The 26,814-nt window shown below is 40.6% G+C and overlaps 1 protein-coding gene across 6 annotated transcripts in view; it reads left to right on the plus strand.

Annotated features, from left to right (window-relative positions):
- LOC141172296 (galactoside alpha-(1,2)-fucosyltransferase 2-like) overlaps nt 1-26,814 on the plus strand; it is a 243,557-nt gene that overhangs the window by 139,231 nt on the left and 77,512 nt on the right. Inside the window, exon 2 of one of the 6 annotated variants that reach the window (XM_073656335.1) lies at nt 8,527-8,588. The exons of 4 other annotated variants lie outside the window; for them this stretch is intronic. The gene's annotated coding sequence lies outside the window, so the exon portion shown is untranslated. Of the gene's footprint in view, nt 1-8,469; nt 8,589-26,814 lie in introns of those variants that run through there. One more of the 6 variants, XM_073656334.1, reaches the window with a different exon arrangement.

The following is a 26,814-nucleotide window of genomic DNA, read 5'->3' on the forward strand; positions in this document are numbered from 1 at the left end:
GCTAAGAGGAAACATTGGACTATTCTGAAGTGGCTTCTATGAGCCCTGACCTAAATCCTATGGAACATCTTTGGAAAGAGCTGAAACATGCCGTCTGGAGAAGGCAACCTTCAAACACGAGACAACTGGAGCAGTTTGCTCATGAGGAGTGGGCCAAAATAGCTGTCGAGAGGTGCAGAAGTCTCATTGACAGTTACAGGAATCGTTTGATTGCAGTGATTGCCTCAAAAGGTTGTTCAACAAAATATAAAGTTAAGAAGAACCATCATTTCTGTCCAGTCCGATTTCATGAGTTTAATTTTTTTTAAATTCTGTGGAAGCAGAAAAGCAATGTTTGACTTTCATTTGTTCATTTTCAAAAAATTGTAATTTATCAGATTCAAGTTATTTCTGTGACCATTGTGGGTTTTTCTTTCATTAAACGAGGGGTACCAACAATTTTGACCACGTGTGTAGTGTAAGTGTACATGCAATACACTGACTCACCAGTGATGTCTCTAGGTGAAGTCCTTCATCTTCGCTTTTCTTCTTCATCTGGCACAGACAGCCATCACTTCTTCCAGCCAGGAATCATCTCTGCAGAAAATAACACACAGTTATCAATAACTGATCTCTTCTAGAGAATATTCCCACTCCCCCCCCCCCCCCCCGACTTCTACACTACACCAGTTGAAAAAAAGCAACATAGTGCCGTCCTGCACAGTAACAGGATCCCTCTTTTGTCCCATCCCATGGAAAACAATTTCCTAAAAAGTAAATTATATTACAGAAGTAATAATGTAATAATAACAATTGGAATCTAAAGTAATAATGTTCCCCACTGGTCACCATAAACTAATAAAGTATGTTCCTCAATCTGGCCCCCAAACAGTAATTAAGTCCCTCGTCTAGCCAGGCACCCCCATATGTCCCTTCTGGCCCCCATTTGTCTAGTGTGACCCCTCCATATATTTATCCTAGCACACGTGTATCGAACCTGCCCCCTCCCATATACCCATCCTAGCCCCCCCATGTGGCCAGTCTGCCCCCCCCACGTATCCATCCTTGCCTGCATGTTTCCAGCCTGCGCCCCCATATATCCCCCCCCATATATCCTCCATGTGTCCAGCTTGCCCTCTACATATCCATCCTGGCCTCCATGTGTCCAGCCTCCCCCCTCATATATCCATACTGCCTTACCCCCTGCATATATCCATCCTGACACGCCCTATATATCCAGCATGCCCCTCCATATATTTATGCTAGCCCATGTGTATCGAGCCTGCCCCCCCACATATCCATCCTAGCCCCCCATGTTTCCAGCCTGTCCCCCCCATATATCCATCCTGGCCTCCATGAGTCCAGCCTGCCCCCCCATATATCTATCCTGGCCTCCATGTGTCCAGCCTGCCCCCCCATATACCTATCCTGTCCACCCCCCTTTGCCTGGGTCCAGCCAGGGTTCCCCCTTGTGTGTCCATCCAGGGCTCCCCCCTTGTGTGTCCATCCAGGGCTCCCCCCCTTTGTGTCCAGCCAGTGCCCCCCCTTGTGTGTCCAGCCAGGGCCCCCCCCTTGTGTGTCCAGCCAGGGTCCCCCCCTTGCGTGTCCAGCCAGGGCCCCCCCTTGAATGTCCAGCCAGGGCTCCCCCCCTTGCATGTCCAGCCAGGGCTCCCCCCCTTGCATGTCCAGCCAGGGCTCCCCCCTCGCGTGTCCAGCCAGGGCTCCCCCCTCGCGTGTCCAGCCTGGCTAACCCCCTCGCGTGTCCAGCCTGGCTACCCCCCTCGTGTGTCCAGCCTGGCTACCCCCCTTGTGTGTCCAGCCTGGCTACCCCCCTTGTGTGTCCAGCCTGGCTACCCCCTTGTGTGTCCAGCCTGGCTAACCCCTTGTGTGTCTGTCCAGCTGGGCCCACCCTTGTGTGTCTGTCCAGCTGGGCCCCCCCTTGTGTGTCCAGCTGGGCCCCCCTTTGTGTGTCCAGTCGGCTCCCCCCTTTGTGTGTCCAGCTGGGCCCCCCCTTGTGTGTTCAGCCAGGGTTCCCCCCTTGTGTGTCCATCCAGGACCCCCCCTTTTGTGTCCAGTCGGCTCCCCCCCTTGTGTGTCCAGCTGGGCTCCCCTTGTGTGTCCAGCCAGGATCCCCCTTTTGTGTCCATCCAGGCTACCCCCTTGTGTGTCTGTCCAGCTGGGCACCCCCTTGTGTGTCTGTCCTGCTGGGCCCCCCCTTGTGTGTCCAGCAGGGTTGCCCCTTGTGTGTCCATCCAGGGCCCCCCCCCTGTGTGTCCAGCCAGGGTCCCCCCCCTGTGTGTCCAGCCAGGCTACCCCCTTGTGTGTCTGTCCAGCTGGCCCCCCCTTGTGTGTCTGTCCAGCTGGGCCCCCCCTTGTGTGTCCAGCCAGTGGGTCCAGACAATTACACACACACACACATACACCTCTTACCTTCCTGCGCTCCCGTGCGGTGTCCTCCTTCTCCTGAGTTGCACGCCTCCTTCACAGCAGGCGCATGACGATGACGTCATACGCCGGCCGGCGAAGGGAGACACGCAGCTTCAGCTGCTTCACAGGGACGTGCGCCGCGGTGGTTCAGGTTATGAACGCTGCGTGCGCGCGTCTCTGCATACACTGTGCCTGCGCTTTTAAAGGGCCCGTGCCCCTTAAAACCGCAGAATTTTTTTTTGTTCTCTTCTCCCCCTCTCCTCTGCAGCAGGGGGCGGGGCCCACCGGGAAAATTCCCGGTATCCCGCCAGCCCAGACCGACCCTGTATATATATATATATATATATATACAGTGCATTGTGAAAGTATTTGGCCCCCTTGAACTTTTCTACCTTTTGCCACATTTCTGGCTTCAAACATAAAGATATAAGATTCTAATTTTTGGGGGAAGAATCAACAACAAGTGGGACACAATCGTGAAGTGGAACAAAATTTATTGCATATTTTAAACTTTTTAAAAAAAATAAAAAATGAAAAGTGGGGCATGCAATATTATTCGACCCCCTTGAGTTAATACTTTGTATCGCCACCTTTTCCTGCGATTACAGCTGCAAGTCTCTTGGGGTATGTCTCTATCAGTTTTGCACATCACGAGGCTGAAATTCTTGCCCATTCTTCCTTGCAAAACAGCTCGAGCTCATTGAGGTTGGATGGAGGGTGTTTGTGAACAGCAGTTCTCAGCTCTTTCCACAGATTCTTGATTGGATTCAGGTCTGGACTTTGACTTGGCCATTCTAACACCTGGATATGTTTATTTTTGAACCATTCCATTGTAGATTTTGCTTTATGTTTCGGATCATTGTCTTGTTGGAAGATAAATCTCAGGTCTTTTGCAGACTCCAACAGGTTTTCTTCCAGAATGGTCCTGTATTTGGCTCCGTCCATCAATTTTAACCATCTTCCCTGTCCCTGCTGAAGAAAAGCAGGCCCAAACCATGATGCTGCCACCACCATGTTTGACAGTGGGGATGGTGTTTTGAGGGTGATGAGCTGTGTTGCTTTTACGCCAAACATATCGTTTTGCATTGTGACTAGAGTACCTTATTCCACATGTTTGGTGTGTCTCCCAGGTGGCTTGTAGCAAACTTCAAACAAGACTTTTTATGGATAGCTTTGAGAAATGGCTTTCTTCTTGCCACTCTTCCATAAAGGACAGATTTGTGCAGTGTACGACTGATTGTTGTCCTATGGACAGACTCTCCCACCTCAGCTGTAGATCTCTGCAGTTCATTCAGAATGATCATGGGCCTTTTGGCTGCATCTCTGATCAGTCTTCTCCTTGTTCGAGATGAAAGTTCAGAGGGACGGCCGGGTCTTGGTAGATTTGCAGTGGTCTGATACTCCTTCCATTTCAATATGATCGCTTGCACAGTGCTCCTTGAGATGTTTATAACTTGGGAAATCTTTTTGTATCCAAATCCGGCTTTAAACTTCGCCACAACAGTATCTCGGACCTGCCTGGTGCGTTCCCTGGTCTTCATGATGCTCTCTGCACTTGAAACAGAACCCTGAGACTATCACAGAGCAGGTGCACTTATACGGAGACTTGATTACACACAAGTGGATTCTAGTTATCATTACCAGTCATTTAGGACAACATTGGATCATTCAGAGATCCTGACTAAACTTCTGGAGTGAGTTTGCTGCACTGAAAGTAAAGGGGCGAATAATATTGCACGCCCCACTTTTCATTTTTTATTTTTTTAAAAAAGTTTAAAATATCTGACGCGGCCCCTGGGCCATGGGGATACCCTGAGCCGGGCCTTGTAGATGCTGGGGGTTGTAGTCACCGTGGCGGCGACCCGGTCCGTGACCCAGGGCGGTCAAACCAAGGGGTAGTCTATGTGTATAGGTGTTAATGTCCGACTACGCCACCTGTGGATTGCGGTTATTGGTAACCGCCGCTGCGGGCAGTCCGCTGAAGCTGGTGGTATGTGCAGCTAGGTGATGTGACTCCCCACAGGTGGAGTGTAGCTTCAGGGCAGCGTGAGTGGATGATGTTGGTGATAGTGCAGGGAATCAGTAGTGACAACGCGGAGTCTTTGCAATGCAGTCTCAGGGTCTTTACTCACAGTTCTTTCACTCCAAGTTATTCCTGCAGGTTTATAACTTCCCGCGTCGTCCTGTGTTTACCGAGTGAGGGACTCAGTCGACTCCCAGGTAGCTCTGGAGTACTTAGCAGGACCCCCCTTCTGTGTGTCCTCTCTGGCCTCTCTCCTTGTATCCCACACCTGGCGGCACCTCTGTCCAGTGTCCTCGGACCTTGGCGGGCGACGTGTGTTCCGTCCCCTGTCCCTATGTGGCCACTTTCCTAGTGGCTGGTGTGGATGGCCTGCTGTACTTGAAGTGCTGCAGCCTCCGGTTCCCAGTTGAGTCCTGTAGTCTCTGCTGGTTGGAGGACCCGGTTCCCCTTCTCTGGCCTGACCCCCCTACCTCCTAGTAGCAGCGGGCGTACGGGTGGCTTGCTGCACGGCCGTACCCCTAGGGTCCCTTCGGTTCCTGGAGCCTTCCTGCTCCCTCTTCTCTCTTCTCCTTCCAGGCTCAGGCCTCCTCACTAGGCTCGCCTGTGGAGCAGAGCTCATACAGAGCCTCTGCTACCTGACTCCTCCTCAGTCTGTCTTACTGGAACTCCTCCACCGACTCTTCTACTTCTGAACCAAAATGGTTCCTTCCTATTATACCTCTTACCACTGTGCTCCAAGGATCTACGTCCTCCACCCATCCACTACATAGTTCCCCCTCTCTAAGTGGTTCCTCCCCACTCCAGCCAGGGATCAGGGACACTTGTGCTCTACTGTAGGAGCATTATCGCCCTGTCCCCCGGAAATGTGGTGTAGTGGATGTAGTGTTAGGGTCCTGAGCCATACTCCTTCCTTACCTGAGAGTGAGATACCACACCTCTGGATGAGATGCAATAACTCTGTGGCGACCAAACCCTCAGGGGCGCCACATATCCAATAAATTTTGTTCCACTTCACGATTGTGTCCCACTTGTTGTTGATTCTTCCCCCCAAAATTAGAATTTTGTATCTTTATGTTTGAAGCCAGAAATGTGGCAAAAGGTAGAAAAGATCAAGGGGCCAAATACTTTCACAATGCACTGTATATATATATACATACATATACATATATATATATATATATATACAGTATATATATACACACATATATATACAGTATATATATATATATATATATATATATATATATATATATATACATACACACATATAAATATATACATATGCACACACACAAGCTCTTTCAGGCAAATAAATATATAAAACCCAGACCTTTGAAACAAAACTTAAATTTACAAAGAGGAGCATCATAAAATATAAGTATATTGATGACATAAATTGATAGGTGCAAGTGTACATGGGTGGAGTTAAAAAAAAGATTTCAATTTTCTATTTCCCGATGTATGTCTATTTGTGCTTTTACTCTTTATTTACTAAATGGATTTATATTCATGTAACATAAATAAACAATAAAATCCAGGAAAGACCCATACAAAGGATTTGTTGCACTTCCTACATTTTAACAATATGAATCTTTGTTATATAAAAAACACAAAAGCCTATACAAAGCAAAACATTTAAAAGGGTGCTTCAGAGAAAATTTACTTTAAAGAACCGGCCGGACCATAGTCGGAGATGAGACTAGTCCGGCTGTGTCCATGTACAGATCTTTCCTCATGTGTACATAGGGAGAGACCTATCAATCATCTGTAGCACTTCTGGGAAGAGACATAGCAAGACTAGTCTGCTCTTGGGCTGTGGTCTCCAGTTGGATCTTTAAAGTATATACCAGGCTACAATTGTGCCCCGTGTTTGGACATCATGAATCAGATGACACGTTCGCTTTAACATAGCACACAGCAGTAAGTCCACATTTATAGGTTTTATTTGTTTTGTATATGCTTTTGTGTTTGCTTTATAATAAAGTATCCTATTGTTAAAATTTAGGAAGAGCAAAAAATCATTTGCACGGTACATGTATTTTCTCCTTACTTTAAATTGGATATATTTTTGTTGTATTTTGGTTAGCACTCCATCAGTATACATAGGAGGTGCCAGCTCCATTGACATTTTTTGGACATTAAATAAACAACATTTTCAAGACAGAATTATCTACAAAAGTTCTGCATGGAATTGGAGATTCTATGTGGGGAATCTGTCAGGAGGATCAAACCTCCCAAGGCATCTACAGTATATGTTCATGCAGGTCGTAGAAAGTTGAATAAAATGATACCTTGATATCTGTGATCTGATGTCTTATTCCAGAGAAATCCACATTTTTGTTAATATATAAATGAGCTGTTAAGATCTATGGGCCGGACATACTGTAGATCTCCCTGAGAATCTGCCTCCAGAGCTTATTTTAAGTGAAAGGGGGCATTACTAGTGTGTGAGGTGTAGATCAGGAGAGCAGACTGTTGGTCATTACATGTCTCACACTGGTAGCTCCCCTTTCATTTAAAATAATCTCAGGAGGCAGGTTCGCAGGAAGATCTATGTCCGGCCCATAGATCTCAACAGCTCATTTATATATTAAGAAAAATGGGATCATAGCTATCAAGGTATCATTGTATTCAATTTTCTATGAGCTGCATGCCCATGTATATGGCTTAGGAGCAGGGGGAACATAGAAATCATGAGGGCCCCATAGCAGAAGTCCTAATTGGGCCACCCTACAAAAAACAAATATTTGGCCGGGTCACAAAAGAGCATATACCTCACAACTTTGCAGCCCTTAAAGTAATTTTGCTGCTTTTGAAGCCCCTTAATGTCCTAACACTATGATGCCCTTTTTTATGACCCTAATCATGTATGATGCCAATAAAAGTGCCCCCAAACACCATATGATATCCCCATCCCACAGTGAATTCCTCAATAGGACCCTCCACATGCACAGTATGATGACCCTACAGTATTCCCCGGAAAGTATGATTTACACAACACAGTATCATGCCCCCACAGTGTCCCCAACACAGTGTGATGTCCCGCACAGTTCCCCACACACAGTATGATGCCCCCGACACAACCCTTCACACAATATGATGGCCCTGATACAAGCCTCCATACAGTATAATGTCCCCCACACAGCTCAATACATAATATGATGGTACACCACCCAACCCTCCATACTATATGATGGCCCCCCATACAGTATATTGGCCCCCACACAACTCACCACACTGTATAATGGCCTCCACTAGCCCTCCACACAGTATAATGGCCCAGACACAGCCCTCCAAACAGTATAATGGCCCCCACAATGTGCTAATTTATTAAAATGAAAAAAAAACTCCCCTCTCCCTGCGAAGTGGGCGCATTGACATCAGTTCTCAGACGCACAGGGAGAATGGTTGAGGACGGAGCCGTCTCATAATTGCTTTCAACTGAATTAAAAGTGTGATTCTGTGGAGGGGAAAGGGTGGTGCAGACTTCGGGCTTCACTTGAATCATGGGCCCCATAGCGGTACTCCAATGCTTAGGAGGGTTGATCCTACTGACGGATTCCCTTTAATATTAATAATTATTAATATCTTGAACTTTGCCTCTTTGGGGATCAAAGCAATACCTATAGTAAATGCAAATTATTAAGCCCTGGATACCGAGAAGGCTTGAAAATACCCTATGCTCCAGGAGAAACCAGTACTACAAGTTTTACAGTTGATGGAACCTTTTACTGATTTTACATTGAAGCTCATAAGAATGAATGGAGCGGTAGTGAGCATGATCGACCTCCAATCCATTCATACAGGGCTCTTCGGTTCCTGGGTTCTCAGGATCAGTTGGGGGTCATGTGAGTTTTTGGGAAAAATAATATAATACACCGATGATCACATTTATTCTAGAAAATCTAAAAATACACTGGAAGATGACAAATGCTGAAACCTGACACTGGTTTAAGGTATTGATGGAAAAGAATATATTATAATTACAGGACTGTGACACCTAGTGCCGGTAGGGAGCTGCACAGTCACTCTTCTTATATGACATAATCGTCTTACACCTGTCACGCTGCAACACTTCCACCTGCCATTTCCCACAGGTACATAGATGGTCTAGGAACAAGCCAGCCACAGTACGATGCTCCTATCCAGATCCTGAAAGGTAAGGCGGATCTCTCCACTGTGTCTTATTAATGTGCATTGCCACCTTAACTCTCGTACAAAAGTAGGGACAGAAGAGTTCAGTGCATTACTGGTATTTATTCAGGGTTAGGATTTATTTCCTCTCCTCGGTTGCTTATCAAGGCAACGTCGCTTTACCATGTCAGATACTGCACCTTCTCCAGGGCTTATAACATCTCTGGGCTTTAATTAAGAATCACGTAAGATTCCTTAGATACTTATCCCAGGGGAATTTAAAGGTTCTGTGTCTCCATGGAAAAAAAAAAAAAAAGATCTTTCTAACACGGTACTGAGTCATCAGCTTGTGATGTTAGTAATATAAGAAAGTGTTGAATGATTTGGGGAACTTAAACTATGGAGGATACTACAAAAATAGAAGAGGATTAAATCATTATAGATAGGTCTATGATTTAGCTAAATAGTAAATCAGGATAGCTACCCACAATAACCTCTACATAAGAGATTTAGTACGCAAAAGTGAACACTTAAGAGATAAAAAATTTATTTTTATTATAATACAGCAAAAGTAACAAACAGCACATATAAAAACAGGTGACTCTTGTGTGATGGACGTACTAGAGAAAGACCAATGTAAGCCAACCAGTAGTCTTAAGCATCCATTCAGCTAAAAAAAAGTGCTAGACAAATGTGTATATATCGCATACAGATGACAGATCTATCTAAATAGTAACGTTCTAATTAATAGCCAAAGCAGTATTGATGATATATAGGATGGAGAACACAAAAGAGTGATCGGATTAGAGAAATACATAGTCACCCTATCACTTCCACATATAGGTAAGTATTATAGAAAGTGCAAGTGCATAAAAGTCATAATAACATTATCCTCCAATAAGTGCCTGTGGCTAATAAAGTGTCAGTGCTTAGGAAAGATAAATCGCTATGCAGTATTGTGCTAGGAAAAAGTTTACCTATGGTAGCAAGCTGATTTGGTGCAAGGTTTGTCTGACGTCCCTCTACCCTGACGTGCGTTTCGTACACACTTCCTCAGGGGACGTTTTTCTCTAATCAGTCCCTCACACAAGAGGCACTTGTTTTTATATGTGTTGTTTGTTACTTTTGCTATATTATAATAAAAAATTACTTTTTATCTCTTAAGTGTTCACTTTTGCCTACCTAATTATCTATGTAGAGGTTATTGTGGGTAGCTATTCTGATTTACAAATAGAAGAGGGCAGAATTCGTCTTAGTGTAAAAGAAAGCTAGAAAATAATAGAATAGTATACAGCTATAACATATGTGATTTTGATACTTTACTATTTTTGCTGCATTGCAATAACTCACCTAGTTGGGATAACTTGTCAGTATTTTATATGTAAAGACATAAATAAAAATTAAATTGTTTTATAATGACAAATCCAAACCCAACGCTGGCATACCATTATACTGTATTATTAGAATATAACATTATATTACCAATAAGACCAGGTTCACACAAGCGTATAAAAAAATAGTTTCATCCAGAAAATGTGGATTATTTTTTTCCCATTTGTGATCCATATATGCTTATTTTTTTACTATGCAGTTATTAGTAATTTATAATGCCACTTACACATTCCTATGTTACAGAATTGAAGTGTATCCATAAAAAAATGGATGCATTACTGTGGCTCCGTATGGTATCTTATTTTTTTTCTGCACCCATAGACTTAAATGTGCAAGTCTCATACGACACACGGAAGAAACTTGTGCATGCTGCGATCTTTTACATACGCAGATTTGGTCTGTGAAAAAAAAAAATTGCACATCTGCACTCACCTCATTACATGTCATTAATCCGAGCGCGGTCCATGTGCGGTTGGTTTTTTCATGGACAGCACGCAGATAAAAAATACACTTGTGTGAACAGACCCAAAAAATAATAATAATAAATATAATGCTGTTATTGAGTCTTTAGTAGAAATGAGTAGATCAATCCACAGAGGATCAAACTTTGTGATTCAATTCACAAGGATTGCACCACCCCCTTATATATCATTGATCCAAGTGCTATCCATGTGCAGTCCCTTTTTCATGGACAACCCACAGATAAAAATACGCTTATGTGAACAGACCGGAAAAATAATAATGATAATAATAATAATAACAATAATAATAATAACAATAATAATAATACAATGCTATTATTGGGTCTTTAGTAGAGTTGAGTAGATCAATCCACAGAGGATCAAACTTTGTGATTCAATTCATGAGGATTGCAAAAAAACAAAAAACTGCCTGGCATCATTTCATTCATGGCTGAAGTATCAGAGAGTGGGCTAATGACTTATTGCGCGGTTGCGATGGCTTCTCCATAACCCTACAACTTTGGCATCATTCACTCTAGCTTAGCCATTAATGGGGATTATTGGACGTTGTATAAAACACAAGGGTTATTTTAGACTGGTGTGAAGACTTTAAAGCTCAGCAATCGGGTCAAGGAGACAGTCACTAAAATACTTGCCGAATACCTCTAACAGCAATGAGGCTTGGAATGAGTGGAACGCAAAATCTCACTCTTTATTCCTCTCTTTTTTTTCTCTCCCTCTCATTTGACGACCAATCACACTATCTGCGATTCGCCAAGTACAAGTTCAACGCAAAACAAATTTTGGGGGAAAATTTGCCAGACCTCATGAATTTCAATTTGAAATGATCAGTTCATTTCTAGTCTGTAGCCTACAATGACATAATCCTAATCTGACACCACATGTAATAGCTACTTACATTCATTTGTATAGAAAACAGTTTTGGGGTTATTTTGCCAGTAGGGTAGCCATGGGGAATTTTAAAGGTGTATTTCATTATGTTTGAGCACCATTAACCATATTGTGTTTCAATAATTTAACTTTTTTATGATGTCTATGCATATCCTGAGAGCCCATAACTTAGCAAAGTTGTAAGTGTTGAGCACTGTATGCAAACTACTTGAAAAAGAATCATGTAGACTAGAAGCAATGCAAATGATTCAGACAGATTTATTCACTGGCTGAATATGTAATAGATGTCATCTGCCATAGCTCCAGACCAACAGAAGTGATGACTTTCCAAGCTCCAGTCATCTAAGAGCAGAAGCATCCGATTGAGCTGTAGGGTCAAGTGACTGGTGGCCTGGATGTCATAATTTCCAGTCCCAGCGGAGACTAGCAGAGTAATGGTGCTCCAGCAGGGGATTCCAGTGGCAACTTCTCTATTTCTTTCTCCCTCCATAAACTTTACAAAAAAATATGGAAAACACTTGTAAGATAGTGCATTGTAAAGACAAAATAAAATAAAATAAAAATTACTCTCAGGATGATAGAAATGGTCAAGCACTGGTAGTTCACCAATGCCCTGTGAAGGGGTCTGCATGTGTGGAATCGGTTCAGGAGATGCGGTAACTATTTGCTATATTATATTGCCAGCATCTGTGTGTAACTGCAGGGCCGGAACTGAACTCAGTTTGCTGCTGTTAACCATTTACATGCCCCTTTCAATCTCTGACAGAGGCATTTTAATGACACATGTACCAGAGCATGCATACAAGCACATCTGTGATGAGATTGCAGGGGACCAATGGATTAACATAGCAGCCAGGGGCCTCCTGAAGGGTTACTATCATCATGATAGGCTGAGCTTCATTGGAAACCCTGATTTTCAGTATACACTGCAACACAGTAGTATTGCAGTATATAGTGCAAGGGATTAAATGATTGAAGGTTTAAATCCTCTAAGGAAGCTAAAAAAAATGATGTAAAAAAAAAAGTGACATATGCAGTTTCCAAGGCTCTGGAACGCATCGCTACGCTGATGGACCACATACCTCACTTCCTGTGATGCGCTCCATCAGTCGTATTGCAAGGGCAATGTAATCCAATAGGGGCATCACTATTTTAGCGTAAGCATACAGTGGGTACAGAAAGTATTCAGACCCCTTTAAATTTTTCACTCTTTGTTTCATTGCAGCGATTTGGTAAATTCTAAAAAGTTCATGTTTTTTTCTCATTAAAGTACACTCTGCACCCCATCTTGACTGAAAAAAAAAACAGAAATGTAGAAATTTTTTCAAATTTATTAAAAAAGAAAAACTGAAATATCACATGGTCATAAGTATTCAGACCCTTTGCTCAGACACTCATATTTAAGTCACATGCTGTCCATTTCCTTGTGATCCTCCTTGAGATGGTTCTACTACTTCGTTGGAGTCCAGCTGTGTTTAATTAAACTGATAGGACTTGATTTGGAAAGGCACACACCTGTCTATATAAGACCTCACAGCTCACAGTGCATGTCAGACCAAATGAGAATCATGAGCTCAAAGGAACTGCCCAAGGAGCTCAGAGACAGAATTGTGGCAAGGCACAGGTCTGGCCAAGGTTACAAAAGAATTTCTGCATTACTCAAGGTTCCTAAGAGCACAGTGGCCTCCATAATCCTTAAATGTAAGAAGTTTGGGACCACCAGAAGTCGTCCTAGACCTGGCCGTCCAACCAAACTGAGCAATCGTGGGAGAAGAGCCTTGGTGAAAGAGGTAAAGAAGAACCCCAAGATCGCTGTGGCTGAGCACCAGAGATGCAGTAGGGAGATGGGAGAAAGTTCCACAAAGTCAACTATCACTGCAGCCCTCCACCAGTTGGGCCTTTATGGCAGAGTGGCCCGACAGAAGCCTCTCCTCAGTGCAAGACAAATGAAAGCCCGCATAGAGTTTGCTCAAAACACATGAAGGACTCCCAGACTATGAGAAATAAAATTCTCTGGTTTGATGAGACGAAAATAGAACATTTTGGTGATAATTCTAAGCGATATGTGTGGAGAAAACCAGGCACTGCTCATCACCTGCCCAATACAATCCCAACAGTATAACATGGTGGTGGTAGCATCATGCTATGGGGGTGTTTTTCAGCTGCAGGGACAGGATTATTGGTTGCAATTGAAGGAAACATGAATGCGGCCAAGCACAGAGATATCCTGGATGAAAACTTCTTCCAGAGTGCTCTGGACCTCAGACTTGGCCGAAGGTTCACCTTCCAACAAGACAATGACCCTAAGCACACAGCTAAAATAACAAAGGAGTGGCTTCAGAACAACTCTGTGAACATTCTTGACTGGCCCAGACAGAGCCCTGACCTAAACCCAATTGAGCATCTCTGGAGAGACCTGAAAATGACTGTCCACCAACGTTCACCATCCAACCTGACGGAACTGGAGAGGATCTGCAAGGAAGAATGGCAGAGGATCCCCAAATCCTGGTGTGAAAAACTTGTTGCATCATTCCCAAGAAGACTCATGGCTGTACTAGCTCAAAAGGGGGCTTCTACTCAATACTGAGCAAAGGGTCTGAATACTTATGACCATGTGATATTTCAGTTTTTCTTTTTTAATAAATTTGCAAAAATGTCTACATTTCTGTTTTTTTCAGTCAAGATGCATTGCAGAGTGTACTTTAATGAGAAAAAAAAATAACTTTTTAGAATTTACCAAATGGCTGCAATGAAGCAAAAAATTACAGGGGTCAGAATACTTTCCGTACCAACTGTATGTCTTAGTCACGAAGAAATTCCTAGTTGACCTCCCTATTGGTGCGCATTATTGAGACCATGATTAAGACTTAAACGTCAAAACACGTAGGTCCTGATCCTTGTAGTGCACCATATGGACAATAGGCATATGATATTGCCATGATTAATGGTTATGCTTTCACTATGAATGAGCACCTCATATATGTTATACGTGTGTTGATTTTGTTTACATGAGCACTGAGCACTTTATGTATTTTTAACATATTAAAAGTTATGTTTTAATTTATTCCTTGCTGGAGCAAAATTTCATACCCAAGGGAATAGTCTTTTGCCTGTAGCTATTTTTGATGAGTTGAAAACACCCCACTTTTACCTCATTGAAAATAAAGAAAAAGAATAAAATCTCATATCCAGTTTCGCCGCTTTCATAAAAGTCCAATCTATCAAAATATTGAATTTATTAACTCTTACAGTAAACATTGTACAGAAAAATTAAAAAGAAAAACTCTAGAATTGCATGTTTTTTTGAGCCACCTCATCCTCTAAAAAATAATGGAATATAAAGCGAAAAAAATGTCATTTGTACCTAAAATTGAAATTAATAAAATTGTCAGCCACGCAAAAAAATAAGCCCTCACTCACCTCCATCGGTGAAAAAATAAAAATGTCTTGAAAAAATGGTAGCATAAACAAAATATTTGTTTTATTTTTTACAAAATGTAGAATTATTTTTCATCACTTAAAAAAAATGACGCAAGTTCGGTATCGCTGCAATTGCACTGACCTACACAATCTTGTTTATAGGTCATTTTTACTGCACAATGAATGACTTAAAAACAAAACCCAAAATAAAATGAAGGAATTTTTTTTTTTTCCCCGCTTGGAATTTTTTCCCTATTTTTCAGTACATTGTATGGCAAAATGAATGGTGTCATTCAAAACGAATGATTGTCCTGCAAAAATGGAGCTATTATCTCAGTTATCAGCCATTCCAGACCGGAGAGAGACTATACACTAACGAGAGACCAGAAAACACTGGTTTATATAGCTCTGGTTCTGACAATCTCTCTACAGAGTTTTACACGATATCTTCTTTCATGTTTACAAGTATACACACACATATTCCAGGTTCACATACTTTACTTTACTGACTAAAGCAGCAGGTGTAACATGAATGCAAAATACAGAAGCCGGAAGCAGAACTAATGCAAGGTTAACCATTTCCTTCATGTTCCCTATATCACCTGTCTTTATTTTTTATGTGTGTGATAAACCCTGACCTAATCAATCTGCGCAGGGTGGGATTGGGGTGCCAAGGGCCGACCAAAAGCATTGACACTGGGGGCTGACTCTTCAGCTACATGCACATAGGACATTATCTTCATTTATAAATTTACTTCTGTTCCCTTGAGTATTCTGTTTTTTTTTTTTAAATCCACCATACAGAGTTATGGGCCTTTATATTTAGTTCTAATTTTGAAGGTCTTTACAAAGGAAGAGCTACTCGCTTGGTCATAATGGGGAGCAGTCCAAAGACACGCCCCAGAGAAACCCGTGAGCACCAGCGCTTGCTAAAGACCATAAAAATTAGCACCAAACAAAAAGGCTCATATCTCACTGGAACCATATTGTGGATTAAAAAAAAAATTAGAATACTCAGGGGAGTAGTGGAAATAAAATATGAGCAAAAATTTACCACTTTTGACCGGACATCTTTAAGTGAATGATTAGTTGCTGCCTCTGTTTATAGCATAACAAAATGAATCGGCCAACACTGTTCATATAAAGAAGTGGGGTGCCCAATCCTACAAAGGGGCCTACCGGGGGATTTACCTGTTCTCCCGTGGGCCAGTCCGAGCCTGGTCTTGGGCTAGGTATTGAACCATGCATTATGCTCATAGGGATCTTTTGAAATCAGAACTCTGCCATCCTCCAGTTTATTTGTGACTGTGGTGTGAGAAACAATTCCTACCCCACTTGTGATTTGCATGAAAGAAGAACAGGTTGCAGCGATTCTTTTTTTGTTGTTGACTGAGAATGTGTCTGGTGCTGATATTTATTTATTGAAGACTTTATGCATAGTATGGAGAAGTGTTTTGTCGTGAAGAATTGTGTATGAATGGACCTAGAAAGTCAAGGAAGTCAGGCGTGAATAAGGATCTGGATGACGGGTTTAACCATTCTCTCGATAGTCACGATCTTGCCCCATCAGGATATCACCTATTAGGTCCCCTGAAAGAAGGCATACAATGATGAGAATATGTATGTCTAAAGAAGAGGTGAAGACAACGGAGCATATGTGCATTGCAGCTAAGCCTAAAATATTTTTTAATAAGGAAATACAAAAGATTGTGGACAGATGGGCAAAGTATATTGAAAAGTAAGGAGATTGTTTCTTCAAATTATATATTTGTCTTTTCTGAAACTTGATTGAAATATATTGTAAAGCCAGAGTGTGGATATTTTTTGACTCACCCTTGTACTTAGTTTTGCACAAATACAGCAATCTGAGGAGCATAACAGAGTATAGACTTAGCATGTTGACTGTAAATACAATATTAGGACTAAAGAGGTAGAAACTAGAGATGAGCGTTGTTCTACTCGAACTGTTCGCCAATCTCAAATTCGAGCTGTTTTGGGCGGTGTTCGAGCCGTTCGGCGAACACGAACAATTTGAGAAAAATTCGGCTGTTCGAGGTTATGTTCGATAACTGTTCGTGCACCAAAATCATAACTGGATTTTTTCTCAGTAATGATGAAAATTAATGTTAATACGCAGTTTGAGTGTACAGCGGGGTGGGGGGAGGGGCAGGGGATGGATCTCTGCAGGAACAATGAAGATCTCCATTTTTTTTTCTCTTTCCCGCATTTGCAGTGGGGAGGTGCAATCTGTCAGCCTATCAGCAGCGCACACACGGAGCGAAGTGCTTTTTTTCACACAAGCAAGGGCATGTGTCATTGGCAGTGTATGTCACATGTCCTTGCCCTATAAGACCAAGCCATTTTCCCCGTCGCCACCATTTTCTCACTGCTGCAGCTGCGTGTTAGACGGCACCGCTGTTGCTGTGTGCGCTATACCTTGTTAATTTCAAGCCAATTTTCGCACAAATATACAGATAGCTTGGGAGTAGGGAATAGTTGTGATTGCAGTCCTTTTAAGGACTAGGTTACAGCATTTCCTACGACTTTTATCAGGGAGGTCTGTGCTCTTAAATAGATCGGTTGTGGGAGTAAAGACTAATTGTAATTGCAGTCCTTTTCAGGACTAGGTTACATGAGTTCCTATCAGTTTTTGCCAGGCAGGTCTGTGCCAGTGCTGTGCAAGTTTTTTTCACAGCATTTGGCTGAATCTAGCAAAGCTAATCCTTTTTGGCCTATTGCAGAGTGTGTTAGTCAGTGGAGTAGCCTATCTGTGTTGCAAGATATACCACCTGTGTATAGAATACCAATTTTTTTACTGCACCTAGTGAAGTAAAATCTTTTGGGCATAGCATCATTCTATTAGTCCATCTATACTGACCTCCATCAGGTTGCAAATTAAAACTAATTTTTATCTGCATATACAGTACCTCTGAAAAAATATTTGGGCTTCTAGCAGTGTGTGGGACTTGTTCTATTAGTCCATCTATACTGACCTCCATCAGGTTGCAAACTGAATATATTTTTTTCTGCATCTACCTCTGAAAAAATATTGGCCTTCTAGCTGTGTGTGGGTCTTGTTCTATTAATCCATCTATACTGACCTCCATCAGGTTGCAAACTGAATATAATTTTTTTCTGCATCTAGCTCTGAAAAAATATTTGGCCTTCTAGTAGTGTGTCGGACTTTCTCTATTAGTCCATCTATACTGACCTCCATCAGGTTGCAAATTAAAACTAATTTTTATCTGCATCTACAGTACCTCTGAAAAAATATTTGGGCTTCTAGCTGTGTGTGGGACTTGTTGTATTAGTCCATCTATACTGACCTCCATCAGGTTGCAAACTGAATATATTTTTTTCTGCATCTACCTCTGAAAAAATATTTGGCCTTCTAGTAGTGTGTCGGACTTTCTCTATTAGTCCATCTATACTGACCTCCATCAGGTTGCAAATTAAAAATAATTTTTATCTGCATCTACAGTACCTCTGAAAAAATATTTGGGCTTCTAGCTGTGTGCGGGACTTGTTGTATTAGTCCATCTATACTGACCTCCATCAGGTTGCAAACTGAATATATTTTTTTCTACATCTACCTCTGAAAAAATATTTGGCCTTCTAGTAGTGTGTCGGACTTTCTCTATTAGTCCATCTATACTGACCTCCATCAGGTTGCAAATTAAAACTAATTTTTATCTGCATCTACAGTACCTCTGAAAAAATATTTGGGCTTCTAGCAGTGTGTGGGACTTGTTCTATTAGTCCATCTATACTGACCTCCATCAGGTTGCAAACTGAATATATTTTTTTCTGCATCTACCTCTGAAAAAATATTGGGCTTCTAGCTGTGTGTGGGTCTTGTTCTATTAATCCATCTATACTGACCTCCATCAGGTTGCAAACTGAATATATTTTTTTCTGCATCTACCTCTGAAAAAATATTTGGCCTTCTAGTAGTGTGTCGGACTTTCTCTATTAGTCCATCTATACTGACCTCCATCAGGTTGCAAATTAAAACTAATTTTTATCTGCATCTACAGTACCTCTGAAAAAATATTTGGGCTTCTAGCAGTGTGTGGGACTTGTTCTATTAGTCCATCTATACTGACCTCCATCAGGTTGCAAACTGAATATATTTTTTTCTGCATCTACCTCTGAAAAAATATTGGGCTTCTAGCTGTGTGTGGGTCTTGTTCTATTAATCCATCTATACTGACCTCCATCAGGTTGCAAACTGAATATATTTTTTTCTGCATCTACCTCTGAAAAAATATTTGGCCTTCTAGTAGTGTGTCGGACTTTCTCTATTAGTCCATCTATACTGACCTCCATCAGGTTGCAAACTGAATATAATTTTTTTCTGCATCTAGCTCTGAAAAAATATTTGGCCTTCTAGTAGTGTGTCGGACTTTCTCTATTAGTCCATCTATACTGACCTCCATCAGGTTGCAAATTAAAACTAATTTTTATCTGCATCTACAGTACCTCTGAAAAAATATTTGGGCTTCTAGCTGTGTGTGGGACTTGTTGTATTAGTCCATCTATACTGACCTCCATCAGGTTGCAAACTGAATATATTTTTTTCTGCATCTACCTCTGAAAAAATATTTGGCCTTCTAGTAGTGTGTCGGACTTTCTCTATTAGTCCATCTATACTGACCTCCATCAGGTTGCAAATTAAAAATAATTTTTGTCTGCATCTACAGTACCTCTGAAAAAATATTTGGGCTTCTAGCTGTGTGCGGGACTTGTTGTATTAGTCCATCTATACTGACCTCCATCAGGTTGCAAACTGAATATATTTTTTTCTGCATCTACCTCTGAAAAAATATTTGGCCTTCTAGTAGTGTGTCGGACTTTCTCTATTAGTCCATCTATACTGACCTCCATCAGGTTGCAAATTAAAACTAATTTTTATCTGCATCTACAGTACCTCTGAAAAAATATTTGGGCTTCTAGCAGTGTGTGGGACTTGTTCTATTAGTCCATCTATACTGACCTCCATCAGGTTGCAAACTGAATATATTTTTTTCTGCATCTACCTCTGAAAAAATATTGGGCTTCTAGCTGTGTGTGGGTCTTGTTCTATTAATCCATCTATACTGACCTCCATCAGGTTGCAAACTGAATATATTTTTTTCTGCATCTACCTCTGAAAAAATATTTGGCCTTCTAGTAGTGTGTCGGACTTTCTCTATTAGTCCATCTATACTGACCTCCATCAGGTTGCAAATTAAAACTAATTTTTATCTGCATCTACAGTATCTCTGAAAAAATATTTGGGCTTCTAGCAGTGTGTGGGACTTGTTCTATTAGTCCATCTATACTGACCTCCATCAGGTTGCAAACTGAATATATTTTTTTCTGCATCTACCTCTGAAAAAATATTGGGCTTCTAGCTGTGTGTGGGTCTTGTTCTATTAATCCATCTATACTGACCTCCATCAGGTTGCAAACTGAATATATTTTTTTCTGCATCTACCTCTGAAAAAATATTTGGCCTTCTAGTAGTGTGTCGGACTTTCTCTATTAGTCCATCTATACTGACCTCCATCAGGTTGCAAACTGAATATAATTTTTTTCTGCATCTAGCTCTGAAAAAATATTTGGCCTTCTAGTAGTGTGTCGGACTTTCTCTATTAGTCCATCTATACTGACCTCCATCAGGTTGCAAATTAAAACTAATTTTTATCTGCATCTACAGTACCTCTGAAAAAATATTTGGGCTTCTAGCTGTGTGTGGGACTTGTTGTATTAGTCCATCTATACTGACCTCCATCAGGTTGCAAACTGAATATATTTTTTTCTGCATCTACCTCTGAAAAAATATTTGGCCTTCTAGTAGTGTGTCGGACTTTCTCTATTAGTCCATCTATACTGACCTCCATCAGGTTGCAAATTAAAAATAATTTTTATCTGCATCTACAGTACCTCTGAAAAAATATTTGGGCTTCTAGCTGTGTGCGGGACTTGTTGTATTAGTCCATCTATACTGACCTCCATCAGGTTGCAAACTGAATATATTTTTTTCTGCATCTACCTCTGAAAAAATATTTGGCCTTCTAGTAGTGTGTCGGACTTTCTCTATTAGTCCATCTATACTGACCTCCATCAGGTTGCAAATTAAAACTAATTTTTATCTGCATCTACAGTACCTCTGAAAAAATATTTGGGCTTCTAGCAGTGTGTGGGACTTGTTCTATTAGTCCATCTATACTGACCTCCATCAGGTTGCAAACTGAATATATTTTTTTCTGCATCTACCTCTGAAAAAATATTGGGCTTCTAGCTGTGTGTGGGTCTTGTTCTATTAATCCATCTATACTGACCTCCATCAGGTTGCAAACTGAATATATTTTTTTCTGCATCTACCTCTGAAAAAATATTTGGCCTTCTAGTAGTGTGTCGGACTTTCTCTATTAGTCCATCTATACTGACCTCCATCAGGCTGCAAATTAAAACTAATTTTTATCTGCATCTACAGTACCTCTGAAAAAATATTTGGGCTTCTAGCAGTGTGTGGGACTTGTTCTATTAGTCCATCTATACTGACCTCCATCAGGTTGCAAACTGAATATATTTTTTTCTGCATCTACCTCTGAAAAAATATTGGGCTTCTAGCTGTGTGTGGGTCTTGTTCTATTAATCCATCTATACTGACCTCCATCAGGTTGCAAACTGAATATATTTTTTTCTGCATCTACCTCTGAAAAAATATTTGGCCTTCTAGTAGTGTGTCGGACTTTCTCTATTAGTCCATCTATACTGACCTCCATCAGGTTGCAAATTAAAACTAATTTTTATCTGCATCTACAGTACCTCTGAAAAAATATTTGGGCTTCTAGCAGTGTGTGGGACTTGTTCTATTAGTCCATCTATACTGACCTCCATCAGGTTGCAAACTGAATATAGTTTTTTCTGAATCTACCTCTGAAAAAATATTGGGCTTCTAGCTGTGTGTGGGTCTTGTTCTATTAATCCATCTATACTGACCTCCATCAGGTTGCAAACTGAATACATTTTTTTCTGCATCTACCTCTGAAAAAATATTTGGCCTTCTAGTAGTGTGTCGGACTTTCTCTATTAGTCCATCTATACTGACCTCCATCAGGTTGCAAACTGAATATAATTTTTTTCTGCATCTAGCTCTGAAAAAATATTTGGCCTTCTAGTAGTGTGTCGGACTTTCTCTATTAGTCCATCTATACTGACCTCCATCAGGTTGCAAATTAAAACTAATTTTTATCTGCATCTACAGTACCTCTGAAAAAATATTTGGGCTTCTAGCTGTGTGTGGGACTTGTTGTATTAGTCCATCTATACTGACCTCCATCAGGTTGCAAACTGAATATATTTTTTTCTGCATCTACCTCTGAAAAAATATTTGGCCTTCTAGTAGTGTGTCGGACTTTCTCTATTAGTCCATCTATACTGACCTCCATCAGGTTGCAAATTAAAAAACATTTTTATCTGCATCTACAGTACCTCTGAAAAAATATTTGGGCTTCTAGCTGTGTGCGGGACTTGTTGTATTAGTCCATCTATACTGACCTCCATCAGGTTGCAAACTGAATATATTTTTTTCTGCATCTACCTCTGAAAAAATATTTGGCCTTCTAGTAGTGTGTCGGACTTTCTCTATTAGTCCATCTATACTGACCTCCATCAGGTTGCAAATTAAAACTAATTTTTATCTGCATCTACAGTACCTCTGAAAAAATATTTGGGCTTCTAGCAGTGTGTGGGACTTGTTCTATTAGTCCATCTATACTGACCTCCATCAGGTTGCAAACTGAATATATTTTTTTCTGCATCTACCTCTGAAAAAATATTGGGCTTCTAGCTGTGTGTGGGTCTTGTTCTATTAATCCATCTATACTGACCTCCATCAGGTTGCAAACTGAATATATTTTTTTCTGCATCTACCTCTGAAAAAATATTTGGCCTTCTAGTAGTGTGTCGGACTTTCTCTATTAGTCCATCTATACTGACCTCCATCAGGTTGCAAATTAAAACTAATTTTTATCTGCATCTACAGTACCTCTGAAAAAATATTTGGGCTTCTAGCAGTGTGTGGGACTTGTTCTATTAGTCCATCTATACTGACCTCCATCAGGTTGCAAACTGAATATATTTTTTTCTGCATCTACCTCTGAAAAAATATTGGGCTTCTAGCTGTGTGTGGGTCTTGTTCTATTAATCCATCTATACTGACCTCCATCAGGTTGCAAACTGAATATATTTTTTTCTGCATCTACCTCTGAAAAAATATTTGGCCTTCTAGTAGTGTGTCGGACTTTCTCTATTAGTCCATCTATACTGACCTCCATCAGGTTGCAAATTAAAACTAATTTTTATCTGCATCTACAGTACCTCTGAAAAAATATTTGGGCTTCTAGCAGTGTGTGGGACTTGTTCTATTAGTCCATCTATACTGACCTCCATCAGGTTGCAAACTGAATATATTTTTTTCTGCATCTACCTCTGAAAAAATATTTGGCCTTCTAGTAGTGTGTCGGACTTTCTTTCTTAGTCCATCTATACTGACCTCCATCAGGTTGCAAATTAAAACTAATTTTTATCTGCATCTACAGTACCTCTGAAAAAATATTTGGGCTTCTAGCTGTGTGTGGGACTTGTTGTATTAGTCCATCTATACTGACCTCCATCAGGTTGCAAACTGAATATATTTTTTTCTGCATCTACCTCTGAAAAAATATTTGGCCTTCTAGTAGTGTGTCGGACTTTCTCTATTAGTCCATCTATACTGACCTCCATCAGGTTGCAAATTAAAAATAATTTTTATCTGCATCTACAGTACCTCTGAAAAAATATTTGGGCTTCTAGCTGTGTGCGGGACTTGTTGTATTAGTCCATCTATACTGACCTCCATCAGGTTGCAAACTGAATATATTTTTTTCTGCATCTACCTCTGAAAAAATATTTGGCCTTCTAGTAGTGTGTCGGACTTTCTCTATTAGTCCATCTATACTGACCTCCATCAGGTTGCAAATTAAAACTAATTTTTATCTGCATCTACAGTACCTCTGAAAAAATATTTGGGCTTCTAGCAGTGTGTGGGACTTGTTCTATTAGTCCATCTATACTGACCTCCATCAGGTTGCAAACTGAATATATTTTTTTCTGCATCTACCTCTGAAAAAATATTGGGCTTCTAGCTGTGTGTGGGTCTTGTTCTATTAATCCATCTATACTGACCTCCATCAGGTTGCAAACTGAATATATTTTTTTCTGCATCTACCTCTGAAAAAATATTTGGCCTTCTAGTAGTGTGTCGGACTTTCTCTATTAGTCCATCTATACTGACCTCCATCAGGCTGCAAATTAAAACTAATTTTTATCTGCATCTACAGTACCTCTGAAAAAATATTTGGGCTTCTAGCAGTGTGTGGGACTTGTTCTATTAGTCCATCTATACTGACCTCCATCAGGTTGCAAACTGAATATATTTTTTTCTGCATCTACCTCTGAAAAAATATTGGGCTTCTAGCTGTGTGTGGGTCTTGTTCTATTAATCCATCTATACTGACCTCCATCAGGTTGCAAACTGAATATATTTTTTTCTGCATCTACCTCTGAAAAAATATTTGGCCTTCTAGTAGTGTGTCGGACTTTCTCTATTAGTCCATCTATACTGACCTCCATCAGGTTGCAAATTAAAACTAATTTTTATCTGCATCTACAGTACCTCTGAAAAAATATTTGGGCTTCTAGCAGTGTGTGGGACTTGTTCTATTAGTCCATCTATACTGACCTCCATCAGGTTGCAAACTGAATATAGTTTTTTCTGAATCTACCTCTGAAAAAATATTGGGCTTCTAGCTGTGTGTGGGTCTTGTTCTATTAATCCATCTATACTGACCTCCATCAGGTTGCAAACTGAATACATTTTTTTCTGCATCTACCTCTGAAAAAATATTTGGCCTTCTAGTAGTGTGTCGGACTTTCTCTATTAGTCCATCTATACTGACCTCCATCAGGTTGCAAACTGAATATAATTTTTTTCTGCATCTAGCTCTGAAAAAATATTTGGCCTTCTAGTAGTGTGTCGGACTTTCTCTATTAGTCCATCTATACTGACCTCCATCAGGTTGCAAATTAAAACTAATTTTTATCTGCATCTACAGTACCTCTGAAAAAATATTTGGGCTTCTAGCTGTGTGTGGGACTTGTTGTATTAGTCCATCTATACTGACCTCCATCAGGTTGCAAACTGAATATATTTTTTTCTGCATCTACCTCTGAAAAAATATTTGGCCTTCTAGTAGTGTGTCGGACTTTCTCTATTAGTCCATCTATACTGACCTCCATCAGGTTGCAAATTAAAAAACATTTTTATCTGCATCTACAGTACCTCTGAAAAAATATTTGGGCTTCTAGCTGTGTGCGGGACTTGTTGTATTAGTCCATCTATACTGACCTCCATCAGGTTGCAAACTGAATATATTTTTTTCTGCATCTACCTCTGAAAAAATATTTGGCCTTCTAGTAGTGTGTCGGACTTTCTCTATTAGTCCATCTATACTGACCTCCATCAGGTTGCAAATTAAAACTAATTTTTATCTGCATCTACAGTACCTCTGAAAAAATATTTGGGCTTCTAGCAGTGTGTGGGACTTGTTCTATTAGTCCATCTATACTGACCTCCATCAGGTTGCAAACTGAATATATTTTTTTCTGCATCTACCTCTGAAAAAATATTGGGCTTCTAGCTGTGTGTGGGTCTTGTTCTATTAATCCATCTATACTGACCTCCATCAGGTTGCAAACTGAATATATTTTTTTCTGCATCTACCTCTGAAAAAATATTTGGCCTTCTAGTAGTGTGTCGGACTTTCTCTATTAGTCCATCTATACTGACCTCCATCAGGTTGCAAATTAAAACTAATTTTTATCTGCATCTACAGTACCTCTGAAAAAATATTTGGGCTTCTAGCAGTGTGTGGGACTTGTTCTATTAGTCCATCTATACTGACCTCCATCAGGTTGCAAACTGAATATATTTTTTTCTGCATCTACCTCTGAAAAAATATTGGGCTTCTAGCTGTGTGTGGGTCTTGTTCTATTAATCCATCTATACTGACCTCCATCAGGTTGCAAACTGAATATATTTTTTTCTGCATCTACCTCTGAAAAAATATTTGGCCTTCTAGTAGTGTGTCGGACTTTCTCTATTAGTCCATCTATACTGACCTCCATCAGGTTGCAAATTAAAACTAATTTTTATCTGCATCTACAGTACCTCTGAAAAAATATTTGGGCTTCTAGCAGTGTGTGGGACTTGTTCTATTAGTCCATCTATACTGACCTCCATCAGGTTGCAAACTGAATATATTTTTTTCTGCATCTACCTCTGAAAAAATATTTGGCCTTCTAGTAGTGTGTCGGACTTTCTTTCTTAGTCCATCTATACTGACCTCCATCAGGTTGCAAATTAAAACTAATTTTTATCTGCATCTACAGTACCTCTGAAAAAATATTTGGGCTTCTAGCTGTGTGTGGGACTTGTTGTATTAGTCCATCTATACTGACCTCCATCAGGTTGCAAACTGAATATATTTTTTTCTGCATCTACCTCTGAAAAAATATTTGGCCTTCTAGTAGTGTGTCGGACTTTCTCTATTAGTCCATCTATACTGACCTCCATCAGGTTGCAAATTAAAAATAATTTTTATCTGCATCTACAGTACCTCTGAAAAAATATTTGGGCTTCTAGCTGTGTGCGGGACTTGTTGTATTAGTCCATCTATACTGACCTCCATCAGGTTGCAAACTGAATATATTTTTTTCTGCATCTACCTCTGAAAAAATATTTGGCCTTCTAGTAGTGTGTCGGACTTTCTCTATTAGTCCATCTATACTGACCTCCATCAGGTTGCAAACTGAATATAATTTTTTTCTGCATCTAGCTCTGAAAAAATATTTGGCCTTCTAGTAGTGTGTTGGACTTTCTCTATTAGTCCATCTATACTGACCTCCATCAGGTTGCAAATTAAAACTAATTTTTATCTGCATCTACAGTACCTCTGAAAAAATATTTGGGCTTCT

Source organism: Phyllobates terribilis, unplaced genomic scaffold (assembly GCF_046119375.1).
Source record: "Phyllobates terribilis strain yellow unplaced genomic scaffold, ASM4611937v1 Scaffold_12__6_contigs__length_324123572, whole genome shotgun sequence".
Lineage (NCBI taxonomy): Eukaryota > Metazoa > Chordata > Amphibia > Anura > Dendrobatidae > Phyllobates > Phyllobates terribilis.